General features: G+C 35.7%; 1 non-coding gene across 1 annotated transcript; it reads right to left on the bottom strand.

The window, feature by feature from the left end:
* Positions 1-3,926: 3,926 nt before the first annotated feature.
* On the bottom strand, positions 3,927-4,030 carry LOC112760052 (small nucleolar RNA R71). Its single transcript, XR_003180509.1, has one exon. It is a non-coding gene; the product is annotated as a small nucleolar RNA R71 (small nucleolar RNA).
* Positions 4,031-11,682: the final 7,652 nt, after the last annotated feature.

Raw genomic sequence — 11,682 nt, 5'->3', positions numbered from 1 at the left:
TCATTTCTTTTGAGATTCTGGGAGTTTTATTGTCATTGCATGTTGGTTTCAGTCGTCGTCGCCGGAGTCTGGTCACCGCTGTTGCTTGAGGGGGCTGCTGGAGTTGCCGCCAAATCGGTTCAGAGACTGGCGCTATTTTGTTTTGTCATTATAGTAAGTATTTACGTTTCAAAAACCCCCGCGTTAGTATTCTGTTCTGTGTATAAAAGTCTTGCGATATTGATGTAATAGGAATTAGTAACCGAGGTTGCATGTTGATGAGCGGATAATTTATCCGCTTTTTGGCATTGTTTTTACATAGTTTTTAGTATGATTTAGTTAGTTTTTAGTATATTTTTTATTAGTTTTTAATTAAAATTCATATTTCTGGACTTTACTATGAGTTTGTGTGTTTTTCTATGATTTCAAGTATTTTCTGGCTGAAATTGAGGGACCTGAGCAAAAATCAGATTCAGAGGTTGAAGAAGGACTGCATATGCTGTTGGATTCTGACCTCCCTTCACTCAAAGTGAATTTTCTGGAGCTACAGAAGTCCAAATGGTGCGCTTTTAATTGAGTTGGAAAGTAGACATCCAGGGTTTTCCATCAATATATAATAGTCCATACTTTGCCCGAGTTTAGATGATGCAAACTGGCGTTCAACGCCAGTTCCATGCTGCATTATGGAGTTAAACGCCAGAAACAGGTTGCAAAGTGGAGTTAAACGCCAGAAACAGGTTACAAACTGGCGTTCAACTCCAAGAGAAGCCTCTACATGTGTAAAGCTCAATGCTCAGCCCAAGCACACACCAAGTGGGCCCCAAAAGTGGATTTCTGCATCAATTACTCATTCTGTAAACCCTAGTAACTAGTTTAGTATAAATAGGACTTTTTACTATTGTATTTACATCTTTGGATTGTCTTTTGATCCTTGGATCACGTTTGGGGGCTGGCCATTCAGCCATGCCTGAACCTTCATCACTTATGTATTTTCAACGGTAGAGTTTCTACACACCATAGATTAAGGTGTGGAGCTCTGCTGTTCCTCACGAATTAATACAAAGTACTATTATTTTTCTATTCAATTCAAGCTTATTCCGATTCTAAGATATTCATTTGCACCTCAATATAAATGTGATGATCGTGACAGTCATCATCATTTCCAACTATGAACGCGTGCCTAACAACCACTTTCATTCTACCTTAGATTGAATGAATACCTCTGGGATTCCTTAATCAGAGTCTTCGTGGTATAAGTTAGAATCCATGGACGGCCATTCTTGAGATTCGGAAAGTCTAAACCTTGTCTGTGGTATTCCGAGTAGGATCTGGGAAGGGATGGCTGCGACGAGCTTCAAACTCGCGAGTGCTGGGTGTAGTGACAGACGCAAAAGGATCAATGGATCCTATTCCAGTATGATCGAAAACCGACAGATGATTAGCCATGCAGTGACAGCGCATTGGACCATTTTCACTGAGAGGACAGGGTGTATCCATTGACAACAGTGATGCCTAACATACAGCTTGCCATAGAAAGGAGTATGAATGATTGGATGAAGATAATAGGAAAGCAGAGGTTCAGGAGGAACGAACGCATCTCTATACGCTTATCTGAAATTCTCACCAATGAATTACATAAGTATCAGTATCTTTATTTTATATTTTATTTATCTTTTAATTATTAAATCTCTATAATCAATTGAATCCGCCTGACTGAGCTTTACAAGGTGACCATAGCTTGCTTCAAGCCGACAATCTCCGTGGGATCGACCCTTACTCACGTAAGGTTTATTACTTGGACGACCCAGTGCACTTGCTGGTTAGTTGTGCGAAGTTGTGACAAAGAATTAAGATTATGAACGTGCGTATTGAGTTTTTAGAGCCGTTACCAAGGAATGGAACCGTCACGATTTCTGCGCACCAAGTTTTTGGCACCATTGCCGGGGATTGTTTGAGTTTGGACAACTGACGGTTCATCTTGTTGCTCAGATTAGGTAATCTTCTTTTTGTTTTATTTTCAAAAATTTTAAAAAAAAATTTATAAAATCATAAAATCAAAAATATTTTGTGTTTCTTGTTTGAGTCTAGAGTCAAGTTTTAAGTTTGGTGTCAATTGCATCTTTTTAATTTTCTAAAAAAAAAATTATTTTCGAAAATTTTATGCATTGCATTCTTCATGATCTTCAAGTTGTTCTTGGCCAGTCTTCTTGTTTGATCTTCATATTTTATTTTTTTGTGTCTTTTCTTGGTTTTCATATGCATTCTTGAAACATTAATGCCTAAAGAATAAAAATTTTTAAGTTTGGTGTCTTGCATGTTTTCTTTTCCTAAAAACTTTTCAAAAATAAGTTCTTGATGTTCATCTTGACATTCAAAGTGTTCTTGGTGTTCATCTTGACATTCATAGTGTTCTTGCATGCATCACATGTTTTGATCCAAAATTTTCATGCATTGAGTCTTTTTGATGTTTTTCTCTTTCATCATTAAAAATTCAAAATAATCAAAAAAATATCTTTCCCTTATTCTATCATAAAATTTCGAAAATTTGGGTTGACTTTTTCAAAAAGTTTTCAAAATTAGTTGTTTCTTATGAGTCAAATCAAATTTTCATTTTAAAAACTCTATCTTTTTCAAATTTTTTTCAAAAAAATCAAATCTTTTTCATTTTTCTTTCATAATTTTCGAAAATTTCAAATTGATTTTTAAAAATCTTTTTCTTATTTCTATTTCATATTTTCGAATTTAATACTAACAATTAATGTGATTGATTCAAAAATATTAAGTTGTTACTTGCCTATTGAGAAAGGTTCAATCTTTAAATTTTAAAATCATATCTTTTAGTTTCTTGTTAGTCAAGTAATCAACTTTAATTTTCAAAATCAAATCTTTTTAAATTTCTTTTTCAAATCTTTTTCAAAATAAATTTCAATCACATCTTTTTCAAAATCAATTTCAAAATCTTTTCTAACTTCTTATCTTTTCAAATTTGATTTTCAAATCTTTTTCAATTAACCACTTAACTTTTTGAATGATTCTTATCTTTTTCAAAATTACCTAACTAATTCTCTCTCTCTAATTTTCGAAATTCCCTTCCCTCTTTTTCAAAATTCATTTTTTAACTAATTGTTTTAATTTTTAATTTAATTTGATTTCAATTTTAATTTTCAAAATTTAACTTTAAATTTTATTTTAATTTAATTAATTTTCAAAATTCCCTCTCTCTCATCTCCTTCTATTTATTTATTCATCTACTAACACTTCTCTTCCACCCAAAATTCGAACCCCATCTTCCTCTCCGTGTTCGAATTTTACCTCTTCTCCTTCTTACATTCTTCTCTTCTTATACTTGCATAAAGAATCTCTATACTGTGACATAGAGGATTCCATATTTTCTTTTCTGTTTTCTTCTTTTTCATATGAGCAGGAACAAGGATAAGAACATTCTTGTTAAGGTTGATCCTGAACCTGAAAGGACTCTAAAGAAGAAGGTAAGGGAAGCTAAAGCACAACTCTCTGGAGAAAATCTGACAGAAATTTTCGAAAAAGAAGGAGACATGGCCAAAAATAATAACAATACAAGGAAGATGCTTGGTGATTTTACTGCACCAAATTCCAATTTACATGGAAGAAGTATCTCAATTCCTTCCATTGGAGCAAACAACTTTGAGCTTAAACCTCAATTAGTTTCTTTGATGCAACAGAACTGCAAGTTTCATGGACTTCCATCTGAAGATCCTTTTCAATTCTTAACTGAATTCTTGCAGATCTGTGATACTGTTAAGACCAATGGGGTTGATCCCGAGGTCTACAGGCTTATGCTTTTCCCATTTTCTGTAAGAGACAGAGCTAGAATATGGTTGGACTCTCAACTTAAGGATAGCCTGAACTCTTGGGATAAGCTGGTCATGATTTTCTTAGCCAAGTTCTTTCCTCCTCAAAAGCTTAGTAAGCTTAGAGTGGATGTTCAAACCTTCAAACAGAAAGAAGGTGGATCCCTCTATGAAGCTTGGGAGAGATACAAGGAACTGACCAAAAAGTGTCCTTATGACATACTTTCAGAATGGACCATCCTGGATATATTCTATGATGGTCTGTCTGAGCTATCAAAGATGCCATTGGACCATTCTGTAGGTGGATCCATTCATCTAAAGAAAACACCTGCAGAAGCTCAAGAACTCATTGACATGGTTGCAAATAACCAGTTCATGTACACTTCTGAAAGGAATCCTGTGAATAATGGGACGCCTTTGAGGAAGGGAGTTCTTGAAATTGATACTCTGAATGCCATATTAGCTCAGAATAAAATATTGACTCAGCAAGTCAATATGATCTTTCAGAGTCTGAATGGATTGAAGGAATCATCCAACAGTACTAAAGAGGCATCTTCTGAAGAAGAAGCTTATGATCCTGAGAACCCTACAATAGCAGAGGTGAATTACATGGGTGAACCCTACGGAAACACCTATAATCCCTCATGGAGGAATCATCCAAATTTCTCATGGAAGGATCAACAAAAGCCTCAACAAGGCTTTAATAATGGTGGAAGAAACAGGTTTAGCAATAGCAAGCCTTTTCCACCATCCACTCAGCAACAGACAGAGAATTCTGAGCAGAATCTATCTAGCTTAGCAAATATAGTCTCTAATCTATCTAAGGCCACTTTAAGTTTCATGAATGAAACAAGGTCCTCCATTAGAAATTTGGAGGCACAAGTGGGCCAGCTGAGTAAAAGAGTCACTGAAACTCCTCATAATACTCTCCCAAGCAATACAGAAGAGATTCCAAAAAGAGAGTGCAAGGCCATTAATTTAACCATCATGGCCGAACCTACAAGGGAGGGAGAGGACGTGAATCCCTGTGAGGAAGACCTCCTGAGATGTGCAGTGATCAATAAGGAGTTTTCCTCTGAGAAACCAAAGGAATCTGAGGCTCATCTAGAGACCATAGATATTCCATTGAACCTCCTTATGCCATTCATGAGCTCCTATGAGTATTCTTCTTCTGAAGAGAATAAAGATATCACTGAAGAGCAAGTTGCCAAGTACCTTGGTGCAATCATGAAGCTGAATGCCAAATTATTTGGTAATGAGACTTGGGAAGATGAACCTCCCTTGCTCATCAATAAACTGAGTGATCTGCATCAACTGACATTGCCTCAGAAGAAACAGGATCTTGAAAAGTTCTTAATACCTTGTACCATAGGCACCATGACCTTTGAGAAGGCTCTATGTGACCTTGGGTCAAGGATAAACCTCATGCCACTCTCTGTAATGGAGAAACTGGGAATCTTTGAGGTGCAAGCTACCAAAATCTCATTAGAGGTGGTAGACAACTCAAGAACACAGGCTTATAGACAAGTAGAAGACGTGCTAGTAAAGGTTAAAGGCCTTTACATCCCTGTTGATTTCATAATCCTAGACACTGGGAAGGATGAGGATGAATCCATCATCCTTGGAAGACCCTTCCTAGCCACAGCAAGAGCTGTAATTGATGTGGATAGAGGAGAATTGATCCTTCAACTAAATGAGGACAACCTTGTGTTTAAAACTTAAGGATCTCCTTCTGTAACCATGGAGAGGAAGCATGAAAAGCTTCTCTCACTGCAGAGTCAACCAAAGCCCCTACAGTCAAACTCTAAGTTTGGTATTGGGAGGCCACAACCAAACTCTAAGTTTGGTGTTGAACCCCCACATTCAAACTCTACGTTTGGTGTTGGAAGGTTCCAACCTTGCTCTGATTATCTGTGAGGCTCCACGAGAGCTCACTGTCAAGCTATTGACATTATAGAAGCGCTTGTAGGGAGGCAACCCAATGTTATTTAAGCATATCTATTTTGTTTTCATTTTGTTATTTCGTGTTTTATTAGGTTGATGATCATGTGAAGTCACAAAAACTTCTGAAAAATAAAAAAATAGAATGAAAAACAGCATTGAAAATAGCACACCCAGGAGGAGAGCAGTCTGGCGTTTAAACGTCAGAAACAAGCATCTGTCTGGCGTTTAACGCCAGAAACAGGCACCAAGCTGGTGTTTAATGCCAGAAACAAGCATCTACCTGGTGTTAAACGCCAGAAACAAGCTACATTTGGACGTTTAATGCCAGAAACAGGCAGTAGTCTGGCGTTAAATGCTAGGATTGCACAGCAAGGGCATTTTTCACGCCTAATTGGAGTAGGGATGTTAAGTCTTTGACCCCACTTGATCTGTGGACCCCACAAGATACCCTCAGGATCTGTGGACCCCACAGGATCCCCTCAGGACCTGTGGACCCCACAAGGTCCCCACATCTTCTTCTCTCTCCTCTTCACACCTTTTCATAACTCTCTTCTCCAAATACCCTTTACCAATCAACTCAATCACTCTTCCCCATCACCTCTTCACCACTCACATCCATCCCCTGTTCCCCAAAAACCCCACCTACCTTCAAAATTCAAAATATTTTCCCCCCCAAACCCAACCCTAATGGCCGAAACTTAACCCCCCCACTCCTATATAAATCCCTCATTCCTTCTTCATTTTCACACAACACAACCCTATCTTCACCCCTTGGCTGAAAACACCTCTCTCTCCCTCTCCTCCATTTCTCTTCTTCTTCTCTTTCTTTCTTTCTTCTTTTGCTCGGGGACGAGCAAACATTTTAAGTTTGGTGTGGTAAAAGCATAGCTTTTTATTTTTCCATAACCATTTATGTTACCTAAGACCAGAGAAACCTCTAGAAAAAGGAAAGGGAAGGCAATTGCTTCCACCTCTGAGTCATGGGAGATGGAGAGATTCATCTCAAAGGTCCATCAAGACCACTTCTATGAAGTTGTGGCCAAGAAAAAAGTGATCCCTGAGGTTCCTTTCAAGCTCAAAAAGAATGAGTATCCGGAGATCTGACTTGAGATCCAAAGGAGAGGTTGGGAAGTTCTCACCAACCCCATTCAACAAGTCGGGATCCTAATGATTCAAGAGTTCTATGCAAACGAATGGATCACTAGGAACCATGATCAAAGTGTGAACCCGAATCCAAAGTATTGGCTTACTATGCTTCGGGGGAAATACTTAGATTTCAGTCTAGAAAATGTAAGGCTGGCGTTCAACTTGCCAATGATGGAAGAGAACGCACGCCCCTACACAAGAAGGGTCAACTTTGATCAAGGGTTGGACCAAGTCCTCATAGACATATGTGAGGAAGGAGCTCAATGAAAAATTGACTCAAGAGGCAAGCCGGTTTAACTAAGAAGGCATGACCTCAAACTAGTGGCTAGGGGATGGTTAGAGTTCATTCAACGCTCAATCATTCCTACTAAGCAACCGGTCTGAAGTTACTATAGACCGGGCCATCATGATCCATAGTATCATGATTGGAGAGGAGGTGGAAGTTCATGAGATTATACCTCAAGAACTCTACAAGGTGGCTGACAAGTCCTCCACTTGGGCAAGGTTAGCCTTTTCTCACCTCATATGCCACCTCTGCAATTCGGCTGGAATTGACATAGAGGGAGACATCCTCATTGAAGAGGATAAGCCCATCACTAAGAAAAGGATGGAGCAAACAAGAGATCATGGACCTCAACATGAGCATGAGGAGATTCCTCACCATGAAATCCCTGAGATGCCTCAAGGGATGCACTTTCCTCCACAGAATTATTGGGAGCAAATCAACACCTCCCTAGGAGAATTAAGTTCCAACATGGGACAACTAAGGGTGGAGCACCAAGAGCACTCCATCATCCTCCATGAAATTAGAGAAGATCAAAGCACTACAACAAATATGGCCTTTAGCAACGCCAAATTTTGCAACGCCTTAAAACCGTTCTCTTAGATAGGTTTAGACAACGGTTTTTTAAAGTGTTACTGGTGAATTTCATTTTTCATCAATTTCTAGCAACACAGTAAAACCGTTCTGTTTGACTATTTTAAAGAACGGTTTTATAACCGTTACCATGAGTTGGATTTAAGCAACGGTTTTTTATTGTTGTTTAAAGAATTGCACAAAAGAAACGCATTAAAACCGTTGCCGAAATGCTACACTTTAAAACCGTTCCATTAGATTGTCTTAGACAACGGTTTTTACAGTGTTGTTGTTGAAGTTCATTTTTTCATTATGCTATAGTAACAAAATAAAACCGTTCTCTTTGACTATTTTAAAGAACGGTTTTATAACCATTACAACAATTATTTATGAAACAACTATTTTCTAATATTATTTAAATAATCATACAAATTAAACAATAATACTAATAAAAATAATTTCAGATAATTATATAAATTAAAATTATTTTGTCTATAAATATTGAATTTATAAAATACTCAAAATCTATTGCTATAAATAAATAACAAATATTATTTTAAAAAAATAAAATTGAAATAAGTTTATTATAAATATTATATATTATTATAAATATATAAAAAATATTATATTTTGAACATATAAAACTAAAATAAATTTATAATAAATATTATATATTTATAATAAAAATATATAATATTTATTATAAATATTATATATTTATAAATATTATATATTATAAATATATTTATAAATATATAATATATTTATTATAAATATTATATATTTATAAATATATTTATAAATATTATATATTATAAATATATTTATAAATATATAATATATTTATTATAAATATTATTATATTTTTATATATTATATATTTATAAATATATAATATTTATTATAAATATTATAATATATAATATTTATTATAAATATTATATATTTTTATTATAAATATATAATAAAAATTAATATAAAGAAATAAAATTAAAATAACAATTTTCCCTAATTCATAAAGAAATACAGTGAATTGATCGAAGAAATTAACGTAATAACAAAGCTAAGCCCTCATCTTCTCTTCGAAGTAAAGCAGCAAAGAGCGAAGAACGCTCTTCCACCTTCCACCAACCGAACCCTAACCCAGCCATCAGAATCAGAGACGCATCGCACCACAGCTCTCCATGAAGGCGTAAATCGCACCATCATCGCAAGTCACCAGGAAGCCCCAAATCGCAACTCACCATCCTAGCACCATCATCGTCGCTGCGCTGCGTTCTTCCCAAATCGTCGATGCGCTGTGTTCTTCCCGAATCGCCGCTGCCTCCTTCTTCCCGGCGTCGCTGAGTCTCTCCTCTCCGCGGCGTTGGTGCTTCTCCCGTCTCCAAGGCTTCACTGCTTCTCCACGGCGTCCTTGATCTCCCCTGTTCTGCTTCTGCTTCGCTGCTTCTACCTTGCTGCTTCTGCTTCAGTGTTTTGTTTGGCTGCTGCTGGTTTGCTGGTGTTGCTTCGCTGCTGCTGGTTTGCTGCATTGGCCGTTTGTGGGTTATCATCTGTGGTAAGTTTCCTTCTCTGATTTTCTGTTTCTTAGTTAGGACTTGATTGGTTGTTGGGTATTTTTGTTAGCTGTGGAAAGTGGTGATATTTGTGAACATGAGCAAGATGAGGGTTGAATGTTGACTGAGCTTTGGTTCTGGTTTGAATTTGGACTGGGTACTTGTGGTTTGAATTTTATTATCTGTGAGTAGTGTGTTGTGGACTGCTTGTATCTGCTTTGTTTATTTTAGCCTTGTATAATGTTATTATTTGAGTGAGTTGTGGACTGCTTTTCATATTGGTTGGTTTCATCTGGGATAACAGAGGAATTTCATGCTTATTCCAATTATTTGACTTAGAGATCAGCATAAATTCTGCTCTTCTTCCTATATGACTCAATTAACCAGGATAAATATTTATTATTTTAAATATTTGATGGAAAATGTGATGCTTATAGATGCTCCCCATTCTTGATTCGCGGTTACAATGACCAAATTCCAATCGATGACCCCTTTGAACATATGTATGTAATACTGGTTTTAATGGCAATCTGGCTTGCTGCTTCTCCGATTTCTGCTCTTCTTTTCTTAAGCATATCAATTTTATAAGCATGTAGCATATTGCTAGCTAAGCTTTAGCAGAAAACCAAAAACAGCATCATTTCATTTGAGCTAATACATATTTCTTTAACTTGTTGTTAACAAATAATGAAGTTCTAACCCATCAGGATTGACAGGTAGGTGACTGCTGGACGCTGACTCATCATAATGCACAAAAATCAAACCTTAAGCAAGGTTTTTATTAACAACTAAAACAATTGAAATTCTCATGAAATGTTAATTCCGATTATATCCAAAATAATAATTATTATATGGGTTTGGAGGATGTCATTGTTAGACAGATAGACTTAAACACAGTCCCACATAGACTTAAACACAGTCCTACATATGTTGCTTTCATTCTTCAAAGTTCAAACGGCTACTTGTTTACAGCTAGCATTTTCTATTTGTTATTTTCTATTTCATTCTTCTAATCCTTCGCTCTTTGCTTTGCACCATTCTTTACAGCTAGCATTTTCTATTTGTTATTTTCTATTTCTTTCATCATTATTATTAATATTATTGTTTACTGTCTTATTTATTTGGGTGCCCCTTTTATCTACTTTTCTTAATAATTAATTATGGTGCCTGATGCATGTCTTGTGAAGGGAACCCCACACCAATATCATATCAGCCTGTCATTTTCAACATGTGTCACTTATGACTCATCACACATTAGGAACCACCCCTTCCTGTCTTTCTTTTCTAAAATATTCTTATCAACCAGAATTGAAATTACGATGTGTTAGTTTGTGAACTAAAATTTAAAGAGTAATGATAATATTATTCTGCTAATTGATAATTCTATTGTTTGATTTTTTAGTTATATATCACTTTTGAAAATAAGATTTCTAAAAACTGGTTTTAAAAGTGAATTTTTTGTTAAAAAATCTGGTTATGAATTACTTATATTTTTATTTTTTGTTGCTGTTTTAGTTTGTCTCTTTAAAACCAGAAAAAGAGAATCAAATAGCGGATCTCTCTGTAGCTGTGATTACCTTAGACATTGAGCTGCACTACAGGTAAATTATTTAATATATTATCTTTTTAAATTTGTTTGAACATTTAATTGTTAAGAATATTTACTGATTAATTGTTTGCTTAAGCTTCTTTGCATAGTTTGTTAGATAAAAATTGTTAGTCTCTTGATTGGTTGAGATGTTCTCTTTTGAAGAAAAGTAAAGTACAGAAGGAAGCAAGTATGACTCACTCACAAGGATCAACATGTAGACAAGAAAAGGAACTTCCTTCTAAATCTACTGCTATGGCTCACAAGAATACTACAGAAGTAGATTCTAGAATGAGTAAAGATTTGAAGAGAAAAGAGACCACAATTGAAGATGACATTGAAGATTGTGGCAGCTTGCAAGAAAGGCCAACTAAGAAGGGAAAAACACGTCAATTTGCTTCAATGCCGATTGATACATTTCTTAAACTTAACAATGAACCTGATGGTGAAGAGCAATTAGATGAGAATGAAGGAGATATTATAGAGGAGCAGGACAAGAATTATATTAATCCAACTGAGGCTGAGAACTTAGACAATACTTTGAAAGGTAAACTTTTGGTTATGCATGCTTAGTGGATTATAGGTGGTTAGGAACTAGGAAATTATATCTGATTTGTAGTGGATTTAGGTTGAACTTTTTGGTTGTTGCTGATGCCTGGTTTAGGAACTAGGAACTAGGAAATTATATCTGTTTTATCCTTGTTAATGGCTTATTATGCTAATTTTTATATCGCTGCTGATTGCCATTTCTGCTTGCTGCCATTTAATTCATATAAATTGATC

This window comes from Arachis hypogaea, chromosome 16 (assembly GCF_003086295.3).
Source record: "Arachis hypogaea cultivar Tifrunner chromosome 16, arahy.Tifrunner.gnm2.J5K5, whole genome shotgun sequence".
NCBI classification, from domain to species: Eukaryota; Viridiplantae; Streptophyta; class Magnoliopsida; order Fabales; family Fabaceae; genus Arachis; species Arachis hypogaea.
Note: the sequence above shows the minus strand (reverse complement) of the source record. Positions and strands in the feature narration are given on the sequence as shown.